The sequence below is a fragment of the Mauremys reevesii genome, linkage group 14, assembly GCF_016161935.1.
Source record: "Mauremys reevesii isolate NIE-2019 linkage group 14, ASM1616193v1, whole genome shotgun sequence".
NCBI lineage: Eukaryota > Metazoa > Chordata > Testudines > Geoemydidae > Mauremys > Mauremys reevesii.
In genome coordinates, this window is record NC_052636.1 from 6726128 (window position 1) to 6749451 (window position 23324).

At 55.2% G+C, this 23324-nt stretch overlaps 1 pseudogene; it reads right to left on the bottom strand.

Annotated features, from left to right (window-relative positions):
* Positions 1 to 19693, bottom strand: part of LOC120381406 — an 83811-nt pseudogene extending 64118 nt beyond the window's left edge.
* Positions 19694 to 23324: the final 3631 nt, after the last annotated feature.

The following is a 23324-nucleotide window of genomic DNA, read 5'->3' on the forward strand; positions in this document are numbered from 1 at the left end:
GGCACGGCAGCGATCCCAGGAGTCTGCGGGGAAGCCCAGACAGAGCCCCCTGGCACAGCACCAGGCTCCTCTAACCCCTGTCCCGCCTCCCCAAGAGACGCCCACCCCGGCTGTTCTGCAGCCACCAGGCCCCCAGCGATACCCACCTCCAGGACCCACAGCCTCAGGGCTGGGCACATCACAACCACCCCCGGAATCCCCAAATCTCCAGAACCCACCCACCGCACTAGGGTACCCCCGGCCCCGCCACCCAGAGGCCTCCCCCCACCCCAATCCCCCTTCAGCTGCTATCTCCCCACACAGCCCCACCCCCAACCAGCAACACTGTTACCTCACAGTGCCTGAGAAGTGGATAGAAAGTGACCACCGCCCCCTGCTGGCCAGTCACACAGGCAGAGGGAGCCCTGGGGGATGTCTCTTGAACAGGAGAATGGAAGGCCTGGAGGGACAAAATAGGTAAGAAATTTCCATGGCCTGTCACTAGCAAATAATGGCCACCCTGGATCCACCCCAGAGGTGGCTGCATCTTAGCACAGGGGGAATCAACCTCACAGAGGCCATTTGTCATGGGGTTTGGGATACTTCTGGACCCACATTGCATTCAGAGTGACCTCCTCATCCCGTGCCAGCTGGAGAAAAGAAAAGGGTCCAGCCAACTCTCCCGTTACCAGCTGGGAATCACTGATCCCCAAACAGGGGGAGGCCTCTGGCTTTGATGGGTATTAAAGATGTGGCTGGTCTCTTTCTTCGGCAAACATTTTAACAGAGGTAAAAGAGGGAACAAATGATTCACAAAGGAGACGGGAAAGATGATCTCTGGGCAATTTCACCCCCTGCAACCTCCAGGATGGAGAAGAACTCAGGGCAACAATTTCCCACCTACACAAGGACAAATCACTGCAGATAAAATGGGTGGGAAAATGCCCCTCACTAGAGAAGATTTTTAACTGACGCTTGAGACTCATGGGGAGAACGGGGGAAATCGGGGAGATGGGAGAGCTGATCATTGGAGGGGAAAGGGGCGAATCGCCCCAGATTTTATAGCCCCGTGTGAGACACTGAGCAAGAAAAGGGGCAGAACTAGAGAGAATTTGTATCGGGGGCGAGAGGCAAGTGGCACAAACAGGGACAGGATCCAATTAACCCCCCTCCCCCCTTCACCCGCCCGCCACTCCCGGGAATTTCCTGGCTGCACAGAGACAGTTCACCCCCGCATCCCACTGACCTTCCCCTACAACTCCAGCTTCTCCTCCCTGCCTGACACCCCCATCTCCCCACACCACAGGGGATCCCCAGGCCCCAGTCTCTGCCCCAAATCCCACTGGGGCTGAGGCAGCTCTGAGGCTTCTCCCAGGTTCCCCGGGCAGAGTCACTTTCCTGCCCAGCCCCAGTGCCCCCGGGGTCTCTCACTCCCGGGGGCTCCGTGGGAGGCTGGACACCAGGGATGCAGGACGGCAGGAATGGGGTGACAGGCCTCCTGTTCCTCAGTCTCACGGCGGGACCGAGGGGGCCTGCCGCTCCGGCTCGGGAGCGCTGGGAAGACCCGACCGTGGAGGGGCCGCTGGGGGGCACGGCCCCGCGCAGGCGCTGAGCACGTCCTTATATCACTTCTGTGGCGGGAAAAGTGCTGAGGAGATGGAACGCTGAGGGCTGGTTTTATGGAAAACCAGTTTGGACTGGTTTGAGCCTGTGTCCTGATGGTAAACAAGTCCCCTCTCAGAGATGGAGTCCAGGGGTCAATAGTTCATATGCTCCAGATTGGATCTTATTTTAAAGCCAGTGATTTACTTCATAAACATCTTATTAACCAACTAATGGAACCTATTGAACAGTTTATACTTCTTACACCTAACAATGCGATAAAAAAAAACAACACAGACAAACCTTATCGGTAACAGCTAATGTCCTAACTGGGAAATCAGCAGCGGTTTGTAGCGGGGGGAGCGCACAGTGTGAATGTGTATGACCCGACCCCAGCCCCCAGCCCCACATAGCAGTGGGGCTGGGCACTCTCTGTGCATTGGTGTGGTGGCTGAGTGGTTCACCAAGCAGTGACAATCCAAGGAGGTTCCCTGAGTCAGTCTCACTCCTGAGGAGATTCTGCACCAAAAAAATTCTGTGCACAATATTTTAAAATTCTGCAAATTTTATTTGTCAATAAATAAATGTGGAGGCTCCAGCACTGCAGGGGGGAGCACAGGCTGCTGGATGCACGGAGGTGGGAGATCACCCTGCAGCCCCCACTCTCCTCCAGTGAAACAGACTTGGTGGTGGGGCTGCACCTCTCTGCTGCCTGCTTCAGGAGCCCCAAAAAGACTCCCCAGAACTGCTCATGAGGGACACATGTGCCTTCCCTTTGCTTCCCCATCAGAAAGTCAGAAAGCCTGAGCAGCTGGCCCCGGGTGATTTGAAAGGACCCGGGGGCTCCTGCCACCACTACCGCAGCACAGCCGGACTAAAGTGGATTCCTGCCCACCCTCGCCCGCACGGCGCACCACTCCCAGAAGCATCTGGCACATCCCTGCAGCCCCCGTGGGTGTCTCTCGCACGCTGCCCGCACCCCAAGTGCCAACTCTGCCATTGGAACTGCGGCAATGGGAGCTGCAGGGGTGGTGCCAGCGGGCAGTGGTGCCAGGAGACCCACGCCCCCCGGGCCTCCTCCATGTAGGAGTTGCTGCCAGATGGGGGGTGTGGGTCACTTTCGGGAGCTGCCCAAGATAGGTGCCACACCCTAACCCTCTGCCACAGCCCAGATCCCACACCGCCCACACCCAAACTCCCTCCCAGAGCCCACCACTGCCCCCAACTCCCTGCCCCAGCCCAGAGCCCACATCCAAACTCCTTCCAGGGTCCACCCCACCTCCCTGCACCCCAACCCCTGCCCAGCCCAGAGCCTGCACCTCATGTACCCAAACTCCTCCCACAGCTTGGGGGTGAGGAAGGATGGGCAAGACTTGGACCAGTTCTGGGCATCACCAAAAGTTATATAAACCTGGTGACGCTGAGCTGGAGCCCGTCACTGAACATCTCTCCTTACACAGGGGACTCGGTGGGGCACGGCGCTGCTGGGGGTTTATTCCGTCTTTTAATGGCTGTGGAAGGGGGAACAGGGAGAGAATTTGCCCCTCTGTTCTCTGCAGAACACGTGCAGGCAGCGGGATTATCTCCAGGGCTGTAACAAGACACAAGCTAGCAGAGGGGGGGACGGGATTTCCTGCTGGATCTATTCCCAGCGCAGCTCCCAAGCTGTGCCCTGGCGAGCTGTGCCCAGGGATTTAGACGCTTTAGAGGCAGGTGATTGACACGAGCTGGGTCCCACCTCCAGCGCTGAACGGACACGTGCTCGCTGCATTCTCAGCCGGGGGCTCCGGAGTCTGATGGTTCAGCAGCACCAGCCCCGCCCCCGTTTTTCCTCTGGGGAGCCCCGCCCCCCTCCGGGCTGAGGCGGGTCCCCGCGTGTCCCACCCCCCTGCGTGGGGCCCGGGGCGGGGCCAGGCCTGGGAGGAGCTGCCCTTCCTGCCTCCCCGGCCCCGCCCCTTTGTGCAGCAGCGGGGCCATGGCCGGGGCCGGGAGCGCGGCGTGGGGCTGCTCCAGCCCTGCAGCCCGCGGGCAGCGCGGTGAGGCCGGGGGCAGCGCGGGGGCGGGGACACGCGTGGGGCGGACACGCCTGCCGGGGCGGGCCTGGCTGCCTGGTTCGCCCGGGGTCCCGAGCTCCCGCGGCCGGAGCGGGCTGCCCGGGGCTGCGGGGGCGAGTGTCTCGACGGGGCCGGGCCGACGGAGCCCGGGAGCGGCTGGGCCGGGAGCTGCAGGAGGCCGGAGCGCGGCTCGGCTCAGAGCTCGGAGCCCAGGCTGGGCCCGGGGCGGATCTGGGGTGTCAGAGCCTGGCGGGGAGCGGCTCTGGATGGGGCTGTGGGGAGCTGGGAGTGCGCTGGGGTCAGGGCTGTGGGGTTGGGGTTGGGGGAGCTGGGAGTTTGGGGGTCAGGGCTGGGGGTAGCGGCCGGGAATGGGGCTGGGGGAGCTGGGAGTTTGGGGTGTGCTGGGGTCAGGGCTGGGGATGGGGAGCTGGGAATGCCCTGGGGTCAGGGCTGGGGAGCAGCTGGGGATGGGGCTGTGGGGAGCTGGGAGTGTGCTGGGGTCAGGGATGGGGAGTGACTGGGGCGGGGGGGGAGCTGGGTGTTTGGGGTGCGCTGGGGGGGTCAGGGCTGGGGGATGTTTGGGGGGCTCCATGTTCAGATCTGGCCCTGCGGGAGCTTTGGGGGCTGGCGCTGGGGCAAGTGGGGGACTGTCTGAAGTTGGCTGCTTGGGATGTGGGTGAGGCCCCGGGGAGCTGGGGGTTGGGCTGCACCCCTGTCCCTGCAGCCTGGGGCCCTGCGTTTCCTCTGGAAAAGCTGCTCCCTGTTTCACCAGCTCCTCTCAGTCTGAGTCCCAGGGACCCTGCACTGGCGTCTGCAGGGCAGGACGGGCCCTGAAATCTGGCAGCTGGGAGGTTTGCAGCAGTTTCTAACCCTCCTTCCCCTGCTTCTTCCAGGAGGCCCCACAAAAGCATCTGGCCCCTCTGGGAAAAGAGAGAGAAGCAGCCAAAGCCGAGGAGGAGCGGCAGAGCGAGGAGCTGCTGGTAGGTGCCCAGAGCCCCCCGCCACTTAGGTTTGCCTGGCATAAGAATGACCTGGTGAGTGCAGGGCCCACCCTGCCCGCCTCAGCCAGGATCCATCCTCGCTGGAGCCCAGGGAGCCTGCAGGGTCAGACACGGGGTAACGTGATGCCCTTAGGACGCAGGAGGCTGCTGGGCAGGAGAGTTAGCCCAGAGCCCCTGCCCACGGGCTGTCTGGATGTCACAGTGACCAGGATCCTTTCTAGCTCCTGGGGATGGGGAGGAAGGAGATGAAATGTGGGCTGCAGAGGTGGAGGATTTGGCTCAGTGCACGTTGATGAGGTTTTGGGAGAAGTGTCCTCCTGTAGGTGATGTACAGCTCACCCGGTCCTGATCCCTTCTCCCTTCCCGGGATAAATGAACTTCCCATCCCCCACTGCAAGAGCTCTTGTGTTCTGGTAAATAACTCTGCCACCCGCCCCCACGTGCATTTATGATTTTCTCCTGTTATGGAGCAGATGAATTTCAATGTTGATAAATGCAAAATAGTGCATATTGGAAAAGATAATATCAAATGCACAGAAAATGATGAGGTCTAAATTAGCTGTTACCGCTCAAGAAAGAGATTTTGGAGTCACTGTGGCTAGTTCTCTGGAAACATCCACTGAATCTGCAGCAGCAGTCAAAAAAGCAAACAGAATATTGGGAATCATTAGGAAAGGGATAGAGAGTAAAACAGAAAATATCCTATTGCCTCTATATAAATCCATGGTATGTCCACATCTTGAATACTGTATACAGATCTGGTCGCCCCATCTCAAAAAAGATATATTGGAATTTGAAAAGGTTCAGGGAAGGTCAGCAAAAATGATGAAGGATATGGAACAGCTTCCGCATGAGGCGAGATTAATAAGACTGAGGCTATGGCTGCACACCGCAGCTTTTAGCCACACGACTGTGCCGCTATAGCCGTTCTGCTGCCAGGCGCGCAGTGTAGCTGCTCTTTGTTGGCAGGAGAGAAGTGCCAGTGTAGACAAAGCCTGAGACTGTTCACCTTGGAGAAGAGACGACTAAGGGGGGATATGGTAGAGGTCTATAAAATCATGACTTGTGTGGCGAAAGTAAATAAGGAAGTGTTATTTCCTCCTCATAACACAAGAACTAGGGGTAACCCAGTGAAATGAACAGGCAGCAGGTTTAAAACAAATAAAAGGAAGTATTTCTTCACACAACGGACAGTCAACCTGTGGAACCCCTTGCCAGGGGATGTTGTGAAGGCCAAGACACTAACAGGGCTCTAAAAAGAACTAGAGAAGTGCATGGAGGACAGGTCCATCAGTGGCTATTAGCCAGGATGAGTGGGATGGTGTCCCTAGCCTCTGTTTGCCAGAATCTGGGAATGGGCAACAGGGGATGAAATCACTTGATGCCCTGTTCTGTTTATTCCTCTGGGGCACCTGGCATTGGCCACTGTCAGAAGACAGGATACCGGGCTAGATGGGCCTTTGGTCTGATCCAGTCTGGCCATTCTTATGTTCTATGTTCCCTGTTACTGAGCCGCCTCTCCTTGTTGCAGAAACAGACAGCAGCCGAAAGGCAGAAGATCGTCTGGGAGTGGCAGGAGCTGCGAGGGTTTCTGGAGGAGCAGGAGCAGCGGCTGCTGGCCCGGCTGGAGGAGCGAGAGAGAGCCAGTGTCCGGAGAAGGGCTGAGGGCGGCTGCAGCCTGTCCTGGCAGATTTCCTGCTCAGCGAGAGGGGAGGAGAGAAGGGCAGCAGCCGCTGAGCCAACCCCTGCAGGTCAGGCTGTCATTGCAATGATCATATGCAGCGTTTCTCTGGGCGCTTGAGCCCTAGACCCCAAAGCCCTTTACAGAGTGGGGGCAGGGGCATTATCCCGAGGGGACAAATGGGGAAAGTGAGGCAGAGGGAGGGGCAGAGCCCTGCCCAAGGTCACCCAGTGAGTCTGGCAGCGGCGCCAGGGATGGGCCCTGGGGGCCCTGGATGCTGCAGCCCCAAGACCTTCTCTCCTGGAAATGTCTCTCTGCATTTGCACTTGGAGGGTGAAATCCTCCCCACCATGCTGAGGTCCTGAGCCAGGCCCAAGGCCCCTGTCACTGCAGGTTAATGGGTTTAGTGGGGCCAGGGCCTTCTGGGTCTCTCAGCCCTGGGGAATTTGATTCTCAATGCAGAGAAATATCTTCTGCCTGTAAAGTGCCCGGGAGAAGATTTCACAGTGGGACCTGCCCGCAGGGTTTGCTGGGGCTGGTAGGGGCAGCTGCTCTGGGAATGTAAACCTGAAATTCCCTACTGCCCGAGGCCTCAGTGGTGACCCCTGCAGAGCAGGAGGCCTCCCGCCCAGGACACTCCCCTGACGGCCTCCTCTTTCTCTCCTTTTTAGGTGCTGGGAGCACTGGGGCAGGTAAGTCCTGGGCTCCATTTCGCTCCCTCTCATGGGCCGCTAGGTTTGATAACTGCACTGAGTAGGAAGCTGCCCCTGCCCTGGGAGCGTGTGATTCTGTCTCCCTAGTGGCTGACTCCGGGTAGGAGACGAGCCAGTTACTGTCTGGTCGCTCATGAGGTCACAGCAGGGCTGCTAGACCCAGGGCCAATGGGACAGACCAGGCCTGTCTCCTGGACTGACGTGGCCACGTCACGTACTCAGAGGGTGCAGAATCTCAGCCGCCTTGTTAAAGTGAGTTGCCAGCCCTCAGCACGTCCCCAGTGTAAACGGAGACAGGGTTGCCTTGCTGGGGCTGCCAGCAGCCTGAAGCCGTAGCTCTGAGAGCGTGAACTCTCCTGTCCCCTGTTAATGTCAGCGGGGTGTCAACTGAAATGGCAGCACTTTGATGTGAACATTAAACGTTCCCTGGCTGATCACTCAAGCAGGTGGAACGGGGAGAGGGCGGGAGTGAAGCCTTTGTGGGGTGGGAATAGGGGGTTGCTGTAGGAGGGAAGAACAGAGGAGAGACACAAGGACAAGGAAGCGAGAGAGAAATGGAGAAAGGAGGGTGGGAAAGGCAGGGAAACACAGGGAAGAACCAGCAGGGCCCTACAGGGGTGTCCGGGAAGGGGCTGTTTTCCTCCTGAGTGACACTGAGTGTGACAGACAAAGACTTGGCAAAATACTAAGAACTAAAATTTTATTTCCCATACGAAGGGCAGATTCCCCCCTTGTTCTTCGTACGTGGGTATCCGATGGAGAGCAGTGGGTGTTCTGCTGTGAATGGAGCAGGGCACAGAGTCCTAACCCGATGCCCTGGCCACTGGCCGTAACGGACAGGGCAGTGTGGCCCTCTCTGCCAAAGGAGCTGGACACCCCAGGGTTACTGTTTCAGCTGAAGGGTTCGGGGGTTTTGGCATTAAAGGGCCCACGTTCATTCCCTGCTGGAGCCCTGGGCTCTGTCTGTGGCCACTGTCAGCATGTAGGACCAGCCCACTCTTTGGTCTGTGTTTCCTCCCTTTCCACATAATCCCCGTGCTGGTGCCCCTTGTTCCTGCAGTAAACCAGCGTAGGGGGTGGCTCTGCCCCCCCACAGAACCAGAGCGTCCCTGAGAAAGCCCCTGAACAATGTCTCCGTTCCTTGCTCTAGTGTCTCCCCACTTCCCGTCTCTCTGGGGAGCACAGGGCTGAGGTGACTCACCCTGACATTGACTATCTCAGGCTACAAAGCTCAGATCCAGGTTTCGTGAAGTTTGGGGGTTGCTGGGCTCAGGGTGTGGGGCTCAGGCCTATTTCTCACCCCTCCTTTCCCCAGCAGGGAGGACGGGATGTTTCGGAAGCCAGAGCCGTCGTTTGCGGAGCTGGAGAAGAGACTCAGCGATTTCTCTCTGCAAAGTGCCATGCTGCAGGAGGTGCTGCTGGGATTCAAAGGTGAGTTGGAGTCTGGGGGTGGCGTCTCCTCTGGTTAGAGCGACCCTGACCCTGGGAAGGAGTCGGGGACTCTAGTGATGTCACTGATCCTGGGCTCCATGGAGCAGCCCAGCTCAGCGAGTCGCCCTTCCCCATGGAGCAGCCCTGTGGGGCTGGCTCTGTCTGCAGCGGCTGCGTTATCGGCCTGTGATCTCTGTCACCATCTCGTCGTTAACAGCAGTTCCATTAATAAGCAATGGGGGTTTCTCCATGAATGTGAGGGCCTGAATTCTCACCTCTCCCATCTTCTCCTTCCCCTAGAGACGCTGCGACAGGAGCTGGGGAGCGACACAGGTACGTGTCTGTCTCTGACTGGCCAAGGGGAGATTTCAGCCCAATAACCATGTTAAGGACAGGGGATTGCAGCCTCCAGCAGCTGGAATGGGAAGCGATGTTACTTTGTTCTTGCACCACTATATTTTCAACTGACTTGTCTCTTAAATATTTTAGCTCAGGGATCAGCAACCTTTGGCACGCGGCTCACCAGGGTAAGCACCCTGGCAGGCTGGGTCGGTTTGTTTACCTGCGATGTTGGCAGGTTTGCACGATCGCGGCTCCCACTAGCCACAGTTTGTCACTCCAGGCCAATGGAGGCGGTGGGAAGTGGCAGGCAGCACATCCTTCAGCCTGCACAGCTTCCTGCATCCCCCATTGGCCTGCGACGGCAGACCGCGGCCAGTGGGAGCTGCAATCGGCCAACCCGTGGACGTGGCAGGTAAAGAAACTGGCCCGGCCCACCAGGGTATGTGGATTGGAGTTTCCCCAAGGTCCTTTAAGTGTTTCTTGATTGGGCACTTGATTTGCAAATTCCTTTCTGAAGAAGCTGATCTAATGCTTTACTAAGGCTACTAAAGAATCTTAACACATCGATGTACAAGAACGTAGCCAATATTCATAACTTTAACTGCAAAAATGATACACCCGCACAGGTAGTATCATCATCAGCAGCAAATTATAACCTTTTCATAGGCACCTTACACGACAACCGTTGTACAACATTTGCTGCAAATATATAAGTGGTTGTACCAATGAACTACACAGTCACAGGTTATATTAATAACATCACAGCCAGGGCTGGTGTTAGGGGGTAGCAAACAGGGCGACTTCCTGGGGCCCCAGACCCCCACAAAGCTACATGGCTTCGGCTTCGGCCCTGGGTGGTGGGGCTCAGGGGCCCAGACTTCAGCCCCATGCGCTGGGACTTCAGCTTTCTGCCATGGGCCTCAGCGAGTCTAATGCCGGCCTTGCTTGGCAGCCCCCTGAAAGCTGCTCACGGCCCCCTAGGGGGCCCCAGACTCATGGTTGAGAACCCTGCCTTACCCCACGAGTCACAGCAACGTTCAGGTTACTGCCAGGCGCAAAGGACCAGTCACTTCCTTGGGTCAGCTGACTCTTAGATCTCCCAACAAAGACAACACTTGTAGCCAGTCCTGTCACAACCTGTATTAAGATTTATTTGAAAGGAAATGAGAGTTGTTTACAAAGTTAAAGCAGTGTGACAAAGCTCTGTCCTTGTCTCCATGGGCCCTGCATTTCCTGGTGGATTTTGCTAGCCTCAGAGGCTCACTGTGACCCTCCACGTAGCCCTTCTCTCTAGGGACAAGGGTCACAGCCCACTGAGCCATTTTCATCGTAAGCCAGCGAGGGAGGGGAGGCAAAGCTACCCTCCCTTGCACAGTCTCTGTTGTCTCCCAGTCTCAGTGATTAATCAGGGCAGCAAAGGGGAGCCCAGGACCCCTCTATTCTAGGCTCCAGCCCAGGGACCCTAATAGTATCAGCCTTGGTATCTGACCTTTTAGAAACAGGACACATACAATTCCCTGTTCTACTTCCCACAGCACCCCACTTCCTCAGGCTCCACTTCACCCTTACCTCAGGGCTTCCTTCCTTGTGCCTGATCTGGTGTGTACTGCTCAGTCGCTCCCACAGCTCCTGTTCTGCACACCCACCTGCCTAACTGGGAGCTCTTTAACTAGTTTCAGCCAGCCCCTGATTGGCTTCGGGGTCTCAATCAACCTAGCTGTCTCCACTGCTTTCTGGAAGGATGTTAATTGGCCCCAGGTGTCTTGACTAACCTGGAGCAACTGTCATTTTGGTTACCATGGTAACAGGGATTTGTTTAGCCTGGGGCTAACATACCTGTTTCTCACTACTTTCCTATAGCCATCTGGCCTTGCCCTGTCACAGCAGCTAATCATCCAGATGCAGACAAGTTACAGTCTTAAATGTCAAAGGTAATAGAAGCTTCTCTAATAAGCAAGCTCTGCATATTCTTTAGGACTAACCCCGGCTAAGCAGCTGGGGATTTCGTGCTTATGCCTAGAAACTTTGCCCCCCAGAGTCCAAGCAGCATACAGATAATCAGTTCCTTCTGTGTGGGGTTTTTCATCCCCTTCCTGCCATGTGCTCTGAACTGTAAACTCAGCTAATGGGAAGTCAAGAGCACAACAACAGCCTTGTGTCTTCTTTAACATCCCATAATAGTCTCTCTGGTGTGGATGGACCTTTCCTGCCAGGCAGGGTGTAATGCATTCGGCTGTCAATCAGCACTTCACCTAAGTAAAGTCTCTGTCCTGTGTGGTGATTTACAGAGCCACAGAGGCTCACAATGCAACTAGTCAGATGTTAACCCAGGCAGCAACTCAGTAAAGCATTCAATAAAGTCTAAAAATGTTCTTATAATCCTAATACCTGTTTTAACAATACTAACACAGGTGAGTCAGACTGATTCCACTGTGTGTTTGTCCCTGTTCAATTAAGACATAGAGGCTTGAGTAAGAGCTAACACCTCATCTGCCAGTGTCACAGGCAGGCTGGGCAGGGATGGTGTCTCTAGCCTCTGTTTGCCAGAAGCTGGGAATGGGTGACAGGGGAAGGATCACTTGATGGTTCCCTGTTCTGTTCATTCCCTCTGGGGCACCTGGCATTGGCCACTGAGGTAGATGGACCATTGCTCTGATGCAGTGGGCAGCTCTTATGTTCTTATGTTCACAGTCTGCATGAGGAGTATCTACTCATTTGGACTTACTGGGGAGCCATAGAAAGAAACAAGATGTGCTGTGGCAAGAAGGCCCAGTCTCAGAGCCCCGGGTCACGCTTCCCAAAAGCTAAAACTAGGCCCTGCTGATGAAAGGGCACTGCCAGGAGAGACTGTATAAAGGCTGGAGCATCAAACTGTTACAGAAATAGTGGGTCCATCTAGCTGAGAGCCAATAACAGCCTGACAGGGATAAGGAAAGATTGCTTTATTCTGCAGAAGAAAGGAGAGCCCTGTAAATAGATACAGAAGACTCTGCCTGACACAAGTTTTACAGATCCTTTATACACGTTCAGACAAAGACCAAGTCGTGTTAACGCTTCATTGGTGGTTGCAGACCCTGTGAAACCGTTATCTGGTCAGTGAAAACTGGCTTGGAGCAAGATTTCTCTGCTTTGAGGCAGAAGAGAAAAGATAGTTCAAAAGTTCAGGTTACTGTGTACGTGAGGCTTGTGCTTCCCCCTACTGGCCACTTGTAAGCTATTAAGGGGGGGCCCCCAGTAACTTTCACAAAACCACTCTTCTAAACCTGAGAGAGCTGCCTTGGGGACAGTGACAGGGAGAATCCCCAGAGTGACTCCTTTGATTCTGTTGTTCTCTGGCCTTTGGTTCTTAGAATCACAGAACTGGAAGGGACCTCGAGAGGTCATCTAGGCCAGTCCCCTGCCCTCAAGGCAGGACTCAGTATTATCTAGACCATCCCTGACAAGTGTTTGTCCAGCCTGCTCTTAAATATCCCCAGTGATGGAGATTCCACAACCTCCCTGGGCAATTTATTCCAGTGCTTAACCACCCTGACAGGGAGGTTTTTTTCCTAATCTCCATCCTAAACCGCCCTTGCTGTAATTTACGTCCATTGCTTCTTGTCCTATTCTCAGAGGTTAAGAAGAACAATTTTTCTCCGGCATGTTTGTAACAACCTCTTATGTACTTGAAAACTGTGATCGTCCCCTCTGAGTCTTCCCCAGTTTTTTCCAATCTTCCCTCATATGTCATGTTTTCTAGATCTTTAATCATTTTTGTTGCTCTTCTCTGAACTTTCTCTAATTTGTCCACATCTTTCTTGAAATGTGGCCCCCCAGAACTGGACACACTACTCCAGTTGAGACCTAATCAGTGTGGAGGAGAGCAGAAGAATTTCTTCTCGTGTCTTGCTTACAATACTCCTGCTAATACATCCCAAAATGATACTTGCTTTTTTGCAACACTGTTGACTCCTATTTAGCTTGTGATCCACTGTGACCCCCAGATCCCTTTCCGCAGCGCTCCTTCCTAGGCCGTTATTTCCCATTTTGTATGTGTGCAACTGATTGATCCTTCCTAAGCGGTGTACTATGCATTTGTCCTTATTGAATTTCATCCTATTTACTTCAGACCATTTCTCCAGTTTGTCCAGATCATTTTGAATTTCAGTTCTATCCTCCAAAGTCCTTGCAACCCCTCCCAGCTTGGTATCTTCCGCAAACTTGATAAGTGTAACAGAGAGACTCTGCTGCTGGGAGGGTGTCACCATGTGTCAGAGGGTCACACCCTGGTAGGAGGGGGCTAGGCCTGTACTGGGAGAAGGTCACTCTGTGCTTCACAGTGTGGCAGAACCTAGAATGTCCATTGGCAGGGAACAATGCTGGGGGGAATCGACATTTGGAAAGGACAGAAACCCTGTCTGAATTCTCTCCCATTGCCCTTCTCGCCCTGGCAGGCTACAGATTAGCGTCCACACTTTGCTCCAGATTATCCCCTCCTCCCAGCAGGAAGGAAATGGCTGCAATGGAGCTGGCTCAGGTAAGGGATTCTCGGGGAGCTGGTGGTGGGTTCTGCTTGGAGGGAGAGAAGCAGTAAATGTACAGGAGGGTGGGAGCCAGTGATGAGCTGCCAAAATATTAACAACAGGTTCCCTCCTCCTCACCTCACGAGGGGGTCATGCCCCCCCGGGGGTCTTGCCCCATCCAACCCCCATGCTCCTTGACACCCTCCGTGGGGACCCTGACCCATCCCCTGACTGCCCCTGCCACCCCATCAAACCCCTCCTCTCATTCTTGATGCCCCTGGAACCCCTGCCCCATCCAACCACCCCTTCTCTGTCCCTGACTGCCCCCAGCACCTCATCCAACCCCTGCTCCTTTCTGACTGCCCCCGGGACCCTTGCCCCATTCAGCCCCTTGTACTCTGCCCTCTGACCGCCCTGACCCTATCCAGCCCCCACAAGCCACTGAACACCCTCCCTGCTCCCTTCCCCTTACCACACTGCCTGGAGCCAGGACCGCGACTGGCGACAAAGGACCCGACTCCCGATCCGGGCTGGAGCCGCCGCCAGGACTGGTGCTGCGGGGCCCGTGCTGGGCCGTGTTGGAGCCGGCCGGGACCAGCCCAAGCCAGGGGTGCTTAGCCGGGACCCGGCTGGAGCGCTCAGCCAGTGCCAGGGGGAGCTGCTCAGGTGGAGCCGGACTGAGCCGCGCGCGCCGTCCCACTGCCTCCCCCAGGCCCGGCTTACCAGCCTGCTGCTTGTTTCAGGCTTCCCGCAAACATTTGATTTGTGGGAAGCAGGGGAGGGGGAGGAGGAGGAGGGCGGAGTGTTCACAGGAGAGGGGGAGGCGAGCTGGGGCCAGGGGCCGGGTGGACAGCTGCCCGAGCCTTTGCTAAATTTAAAAGCTTTTTTAGAACCAGTTGTCCTGGAACAACCAGTTCTAAAAAGGCTGCTAAATTTAACAACCGGTTCATGCGAACCGGCTGGAGCTCACCACTGGTGGGAGCTGCTAGAGGTGGTAGGAGGCAGGAAATATCTTGGGTGGAGAAAGGGAGGGGACAGGATGTGACAAACCTGCTGAAACTTGTGTACTAGAGGGTGTGATGGGTTGTCACCCCGGGGTGCAGTCTGGGGAGCTTCTGGGAACCGCTGTGTCCTCTAACCCTCAAGCTGGGCTGGCCCTTCTCACGCTGCTTTGCTGGAAATTCAGCCAGCCTCTCCAGGGCCTGTTATCACCCAACACGAGAGCAGGTGGCGCCATACACCCAGCTAAGCTACCTGAGTGCTTTACCTAAGCCACTCAAGGAGAGAGAGAAGACAACAGCCAATTTCCCTGCGATAAGTGTTAGCAAACAGATCAAAGCAGATGACTTAGCAAATGACCAAAAACTCAAAAAAGCCTAACATACTATCTGGATAGAATTTGAATTAGCAATTTCTCACCCTGACTGATGATAGAAGCAGTCCCCCAAGTTTCCATACACAAGCTAGAAATCTCGTTACCCTGGGACCAGCACTTCCCCCAGTTCAGTCTTTGTTCCTCAGGTGCTTCCAGGAGTTCTCTTGTGTGGAGAATGAAGCCAAGAGATGATGTCACACCCACCTTATGTAGCTTTTCCATATGTCGGGAACCCTTTGTTCTAAACTAAGTTCCCAGTCCAGTTTGTGGAAAAATACAGGTACCAAAATAAAGTTCATTGTCATGTGGTCTGGTCACATGTCTTTGTTGCTGAACCATCAGCACTGTCTGGCTTCTTCATTGTTCCTGAAAGGCTCGTTGTGGGTGTTACCCAGAGTAAGCACATTTGAAAGACAGATACAGAGTCAATATCCATAACTTCAGATACAAAACATGATCCATGCACACAGGTATCATATTCAGCAAATCATAACTTTTCCAGTGACACCGCACATGACTCATCTTGTACAAAATGCCTCATGTCCTAATCATACTATAATCCTGCCACTATGCTGAATATGGGCTGTAGTGTCAGATAGGTCCTAATGTCAAGGCACAAGTGTAGGGAATGGAACTTTCCCTCTTTGTGGAACAGGAAATAACCCTCCAGCCAGGGCTGCGAAAACTTCCCAGACTCCCAGTGCTGAAACCTGAACCTACTGACATTTCATTAGTTACCCCCCATCCTCAGTCTTTGTGGCAAATGCAAACGTTATCAGTGATGATTTTATATTCTCTTCCAGGTCATTGATAAGAATGTTAAATAGCACAGGCCAAGATCCAATCCTTGCGGGAACCCGCTAGAAAGAAATCCACTCGACCATGGTTCCCTATTTAAAATCCCAGTTTTTAATCTATTTAATGTATGCCTTGTGTATTTTGTACATTCTAGTCAAAATATTGTGCTGAACCAATTCATATGCCTACGTATATTACATCAGTACTATTAGCTGCAACCAAACTTTTGATCTCATCCAGTAAGGATATCCAGTTAGTCTGATAGGATCTATTGTGTCTACACCTTTTTAATGGGTACTAATTATATTACCCTCCTTTCTTTATTAATGAAATCTAGTATCGGCTGCTCCATTCTCTTGCCCAGTATCGATGTCAGACTGACACACTTGTCATTAGCTGCGACATCTCTTTGATAGTTTTTAAATATTGGCACAGCATTAGCTTTATTCCAGTCTTGTGGAATTTCCCAAGTGTTCCAAGTCCTAATTAAAATCAACATTAACAGTCCACCACGCTCCTCCAGCAGATCTTTCAGAACTCTAGTTATCTGGACCCACTGATTTAAACACATCTAACTTGAATAGCTGCTGTTTAATGTCCTCATGAGTTACTTTTGGAATGGAAAGACTGTCAGCGTCAACACCTTATGATATGAGTTACATCATCTGTTTTTCTCCAAATCCAGGAGAGAAATATTTATTGAACATTTTACCTTTTCTGCATGGTTGTTGTTAATTCTGCCATTCCCTCGAGTAATGTACCACTACCATTGTTAGGATTAATTTTGTACTTTTAAAAACTTCCTTCTTATTTTCATTGGTTGATCATTGATTTCTGATAGCTTCCCTTGCCAACTTTCTACAATTCTGACCTTCTAACTTAGATTCTTTACTATTGAGTTCCCCTTTCTTCTATATATTTTATTTGGAGAGTGTTGGGATTCCTACCAGGGAGCCAGCAGCAGGGTCCAGAGACGGGCCCATCTCCTATATTAAGCTCTGGTTAGTAGCTATGTGATAAATGTGATGACCCTGCCTCCGTCTGTCAGCTGGGAGACACAAAGTTTCTCTCTTTCCGCCCCCTGATGCCTCCTGGCTGCTCTAAGCAAGGTGGGGTGGGACTCTGTTAACATGTGCCTCCCGGAGCTTCCATTTACCTGGTGCTGCTGTTCTGTGAATAGTGGGGTTGTGAGTGGGGCAGCAGGTACTGAGTGTTGGACTCTTGCTCTTTCAGGGGCCGGTGACCTTCGAGGAGGTGGCTGTGTATTTCACCAGGGAGGAAATGGCTCTGCTGGATCCTGTTCAGAGAGCCCTCTACAGGGATGTGATGCAGGAGAACTATGAGACGGTGACCTCGCTGGGTAAGGAGTCCTGTCCCCTGGGTTATTAGAAGCTGTGGGGTCTCTAAAGAAGCTGAGCAGTAATAACTTTATTCATCATCCAAGTTTTGACAAGTTTCTTTGTCCCCCTCTTTTCCCTTATCTCCCATAAGGAGAGGGGAGTGTGGAGGAAGGGCACCCAGGAAGTGGGGTGGGTGGGTCAGTGGGCGGAAGGAGAGGTTTGGGGATCTAGAGCTGTGGGGGATTCCAGACCTTTAACCCTGAATCCCTACCCAAACCTCAGGTAAATCCCAGACTTCAGCATAACCACTCTCACAAAGCCTCAGCGTAATATAAGGCCCTGAACTGTAGCAAGCTTAGGCTACGTTTACTAAATCGTATCACTAAATCGACCACGGCTGGATCGATCTCAGAGCGTCAATCCCGGCTGTAGTGTCGACCTGCCCTGAATAACTCATTTCTTTATGTTCACCTCCTTGCCCCTCCACGCATGTTCCAAGCTAATAAGCAATTCTCTGATCATGACATCTTACCTCTAGCGAGTATAAAATTGCCCACAAGACGTGAGACTGGGTCATAGATCGTAAACTCAGGTCGGGGTCAAGAAGAGTGAGAGTTTGGAGAGAGTCTTGTCCCCCCTCTCCCCATCTGCAGCAGCCACAAGCCGTCTTCCCTCCCTGCTCCTTGGATCTCTGAGCCGGTCCCTCCTGAGGCTGCGTGGCCCAGTTCTTGTTTCTGACCTTCTCCTTTTCCAGAAGAATTAGAGGCTGTTGCTCCTGAATGTTAGTGTGTAATTCCCCAGCCTTCTCCTCCCACTGGGGGAGTTTAATTCTCCCTCCCATTACACCTGAGTCACTAGATTTCCTAATTCCCCAAACTGTGCTTTTGCGATGTCACAGTTCTGGGGTAGCGAAGCCTTTGACTTGCCTCCATGGTCTGCTCAAGGAATGACCCCTCAGATATCAGGCCTGTAGCCAGCCCCTCTCTGTGGGTAGGGACCCACATGCCTCTCCTTTTTTACCAGGGTGTGAGGATTGCAGCTTGTCCTCCACTGTGTTCGCTGGACTAACGTCCAGTTCCTGTGCTTTGCTTTCTCTCCGGGGGCTATGAGCAGTGTGTCTGAGATAGAGGTGGGACTTTTGGTGATACTTGTATGATGCCAATGCACACCTCAGTTTCCTGCTGTCATTGGTATTGTTGTGATTATAAAGAGCAGAAGACGTGAGGTGTTTTGTCACGTAGCTGTCATGGGATGATATGAATGGGTCATTAAGGACTGGCTGGGAGTAACCTACATCAATGGAATACCCGACAGAGACAAGGGAATGATTGTCACTCATGGCTGCCCAGAGGATTCAGGAGGCCTGGGGTCTTCGGCGGCGTGTCCCCCTTATCTGCTCTGACACCGCAGAGCATTTTCCCCGTGTCCCCCTTACCAGCTCTGATGCCGCAGAGCATTTACCCTGTGTCCCCGTTCCCTGCTCCCCCCCCTGTTTGACTAAGTTTATATAGTAACATTGTCAGCTATACCTTTGCTTAACCAATCATTGTACTGAAATTTAATTAACCAATCCTAACACATTGAAACATAATTCTCTAACCAATTGTATCCCACTACCCTAATTAACTTACATCTAGCAAAATTAATTATACAGCAGACAAAACCAGTTAGAGAACCAGACTGTTTAACATTGTAAAAGTGGTGGCCATAAAGATAAAACAATACAGAAATGAGGGTTCTTCTTCGAGTGATTGCTCCTATGCATTCCATGTAGGTGTGCGCGCCGCGCGTGCACGGCTCTTCGGAACATTTTTACCCTAGCAACTCCGGCAGGCTGGCTGGGCGCCCCCTGGAGTGGCGCCGCCATGGCGCTGAATATATACCCCAGCCGGCCCGTCTGCTCCTCAGTTCCTTCTTACCGCCCGTGACGGCCAGTTGGAACAGTGGAGTGCTCCTTTACCTCCACAGCCCTAGTGTTTCTCCATTTCCCTGCGTGTACATAATTGGTTGTTAGTTTAGTTGTTAGATTAGTTGAATAAGTTTAGTTAGATATAGTATAGTAAGGGAATTAGGGGGGTTTAGCCCCTCTTCTTCCACAACCGGTGCGGGCTCATGCCCAAGGCACCGGGGTTTAAGCCCTGTGCGGCTTGCCAGCGGCACATGCCTGTCGGGGTCCCGCACGACTCCTGCCTGCGCTGCCTCGGGGAGACCCATCGTCCAGATAGGTGTCCCATCTGCACGGCGTTTAAGCCGAGAACTAGAGAGGAGCGGGACACTCGCCTGAAGCAGCTCCTTATGGAGGCGACACTTCAACCTCCTGCGCCGACCCCAGCGGCACCGAAATTGTCATCGGCGCGCAGCGCACCGGCGGCCCCGAGCCGCTCCGGTACCGAGACTGCTCGAGCTCTGCAGCCGGCACCGGCGTCCCGGCACCGTTCCCTCTCTCCAACGAGAAAACGGAAGACAGCGCAGACGGCCTCTAAGCCGCATGCTACGGGACCGCTTGCCCAGCCACCACCGGCGCCTCCGGTACCGGCTGCGGCGGTGCACAAACCGTGCACGGTACCGTCGACTCCGGCACCGCAAGAGCCGTTGAGTCCAGTACCACCCTGCTCCCCGGTGCCAACCGTGGTTGAGCTGCAGCTCCCGTCCACGCCCGAGACATTCTCATCGGCGAGAGAGCTCATCGAGCTCACAGAGGCACCGAGCCTCCGGCCCCCAGCACCGCCGGTGCGGGCCGTTCAGTCAGCGGGCAAGCCGGCGATGATGCGGCCGCCTCCCCCTGACGGACGAGATAGACGTCGGTCCCGCTCCCGCTCCCGGTCCCGCAGACGGTCACCGCCACGCCGATCCAGATCTCGGCACTGTTCACCATCGCGGTACCGCTCTCCGTCTTGGCACCGGTCGCAGTCCCGGTACCGCTCAACATCGCGGTACCGGTTGCACTCCCGGAGACGCTCCCGGTCCCGGTCACCCGACCGTCGGTACCGAGGGAGGTCCGGATCCCGGTACCGTTCCCGGCACCGTGACTCCCGAAGCCGCTCAGGGACCTACTGCCGGCATCCACGGCGCAATCTTTCAGCGCCTCTGCCCCGCCTTTGCCCTCTCGTCAGCCCTCAGTCGCCTCTCAGGTGGGCAGCGGGAGAGATCTCTGGGCCGACCCCCAAGGCCAGGACCACGGACCACAGCAGTGGGGTTTTTGGGTCCCTTGGGCCTACCACGAGCCTCAAGGACTCCCCTTTCCGCCGAGGCACATGGGCGCCAAACATAGGGTGCCCGAAGCCACGGTGAGCAGGCCTCCCCCATCACCACTGGGTGAGGCCCCGTCGCCACCTGGTCCCGCGCAGCATCCAGGGTCCGAGGCGGCTTCACACCCCCTGGAAGAACCAGCTCCAGAAGCGGTGGTCCAAGGTCTGTTCTCATCATCCTCGCCGGATGAGGCGGTGGCGGGGGCTTCTACCGCAGACCCCCCTCCTATTGACTTGCGGGCCCACCAAGACCTTCTTCGACGGGTGGCGAAGGCTATCGACCTCCCCGTGGTGGAGGTCCCGGAGGATGACGACCCGGTGACCGTCATTGGAGCCGAGGCCCCGCTGTGGGTGGCCCTGCCCTTCATCCGCACCATACAGCGGAATGCCACTACCACCTGGCAGTCGCCGGCGTCCGTCCCTCCCACCGCGCGTGGCGTGGAGCGCAAGTACTCGGTCCCGCCCACCGGATACGAGTACCTCTATATGCACCCGACTCCGGACTCCCTCGTGGTACAGTCCGTAAATGACAGGGAGAGGCATGGGCAGCCCGCTCTGGCGCCAAAATCCAAAGACGCACGGCGCATGGACCTGTTGGGCCGGAAGGTCTATTCGGCGGGTGGCCTCCAGCTCCGGATTGCCAACCAGATGGCTCTTCTCGCTCGTTACACCTTTGACATCTTGGTGTCCCTGGCGAAATTTTCGGAGCTGATCCCAACAGCCTCACGTCAAGAGTTCTCGGCCCTCTTGGACGAAGGCAAAAAAGCCTCCCGGTCCTCCATCCAGGCCGCTCTGGAGTCGGCGGACTCAGGAGCCAGAACCCTGGCCTCCGGTGTGACCATGCGGCGTATCTCCTGGCTGCAGTCCTCCACCTTGCCGCCTGAGGTGCAGTACACCCTTCAAGACCTCCCGTTCGACACTCAGGGTCTCTTCTCGGAGAAAACGGACTCCAGAATTCAGACCCTCAAAGATGGTCGAATTGCCATTCGCACCTTAGGTATGCACACACCGGCTACCCAGAGGAGGTCATTCCGGCAGCAGCCCTACCGGCCCTTTACCCAGGCCAGGTCAAGGCCATATAATAGTCGGCGTGCTAACCTAAACCGCCGTAGACCATCGGGCAACAGACGCAACCAGGCCCAGGCCCCTTTCAAGGGCCCAAACAGGCCTTTTGATGGGACACCCGAGGACGGCCCATCAGTCTCCTTCCCGGATCCTACCCCGTTATTTTACAACCGCCTTTCCCACTTCCTCCCGGCGTGGTCCCAAATAACATCGGACAACTGGTTCCTTCGTACTATCCAGTATGGTTACCGCCTTCAGTTTATTTCGCCCCCTCCTTCCCACCCGCCTTCCCCGTCCCTCTTCAGGGACCCCTCTCACGAGCAATTCTTCCTACAAGAGGTCGAGACTCTGTTGAGCTTGGGGGCCATAGAGGAGGTGCCGCACGACATGCGGGGCAGGGGATTTATTCCCGATATTTTCTCATCCCCAAGGCGAAAGGAGGTCTCCGACCCATACTAGACCTCCGCGAGCTCAACAGGTACCTGCTCAAGCTCAAGTTTCGCATGGTCACCCTGGGGACCATCATTCCCTCCCTGGATCCGGGAGACTGGTTTGCCGCCCTCGACATGAAGGACGCCTACTTCCATGTCGCGATTTACCCTCCCCATCGACGCTACCTGCACTTCATGGTCAACAGTGCGCGCTACTAGTTTGTGGTGCTGCCCTTCGGCCTGTCCACCGCGCCAAGGGTCTTTACCAAGTGTATGGCAGTGGTGGCCGCAGCCCTCCGCCGTCGTCGCATACACGTCTACCCGTATCTCGACGACTGGCTGGTTCGCGGGACATCCCGACAGCTGGTAATGGACCAGATGACGGAAATACTATCCCTATTTCGGCTCCTGGGCCTTCTCATCAATGCCGAGAAGTCCACTTTAACTCCATCACAACGAGTGGAGTTCATCGGAGCGGTCCTCGACTCCAGTTTAGCCAGGGCCTGCCTCCCTCGGTCTCGGCACCAGACAATGGTCTCCATCATTCGGGACCTACACACCTTTCCCACGACGATGGTTCGGTCCTGCCTGCGCCTCCTGGGCCACATGGCGTCCTGCACATTCGTGACCATGCACGCCAGGCTGCGCCTTCGCCCATTTCAATCTTGGCTGGCATCGGTGTACCGCCCGCATTGGTGGTCGTGGTCACGGTCACGAAGCCTACCCTCGATTCGCTCAGCTGGTGGCTGGACCCAGAGGTCGTGTGTGCAGGAGTCCCGTTCCGCCCTCCTCGCCCATCCGTCACCCTGACCACGGATGCCTCGGCGTTGGGATGGGGGGCTCACCTGGGCGACCTTCACACACAGGGTCTCTGGTCGCCCCAAGAGCTCTCCCTCCACATCAACGTCCGGGAGCTGCGAGCGATCCGCTTGGCGTGTCTCGCCTTCCGCGCCCGTCTGCAAGGCCGCTGCGTGGCGGTGTTCATGGACAACACGATGGCGATGTTCTATGTGAACAAGCAGGGCGGAGCTCGCTCCTCCCTGCTCTGCAAGGAAGCGATGCTCCTGTGGGACTTCTGCGTGACCCACTCGATTCGCCTGGAAGCGTCCTTTCTTCCAGGAGTGCAGAACACGCTGGCCGACCATCTCAGCAGGTCGTTCCTCTCCCACGAGTGGTCTCTCCGTCCGGATGTGGCGCACACAATTTTCCGGAGGTGGGGGTTTCCCCAGATAGACCTGTTTGCCTCCAAGGAGAACAGGAAGTGCCACCTGTTTTGTTCGTGCCAGGGTCGCTCCCCAGGCTCCCTGTCGGACGCATTTCTTTGCTCCTGGACGGATCACCTCCTCTACGCCTTCCCTCCGTTCCCGCTCATACACCGGGTGCTACTCAAGCTTCGGAGGGACAGGGCCCACGTAATAGTCGTCGCTCCGGCCTGGCCGAGGCAGCACTGGTACACCCTGCTGCTCGAGCTCTCCGTTCGGGATCCCATTCCCCTTCCGCTATGGCCGGACCTCATCACACAGGACTTCGGCAGACTCTGCCACCCGAACCTACAGTCCCTCCATCTTACAGCTTGGTACCTGCGTGGTTGACCCACGCAGAGAGGGACTGTTTGGCGGCAGTACAGCAAGTCCTACTTGAAAGCAGGAAGCCTTCCACTCGCTCCACCTACCTCGCGAAATGGAAGCGTTTCGCGCTCTGGTGCGATGAGCGCGGCCTTAATCCCTTCCTAGTCCCTATCCCTACAATCCTGGACTACCTC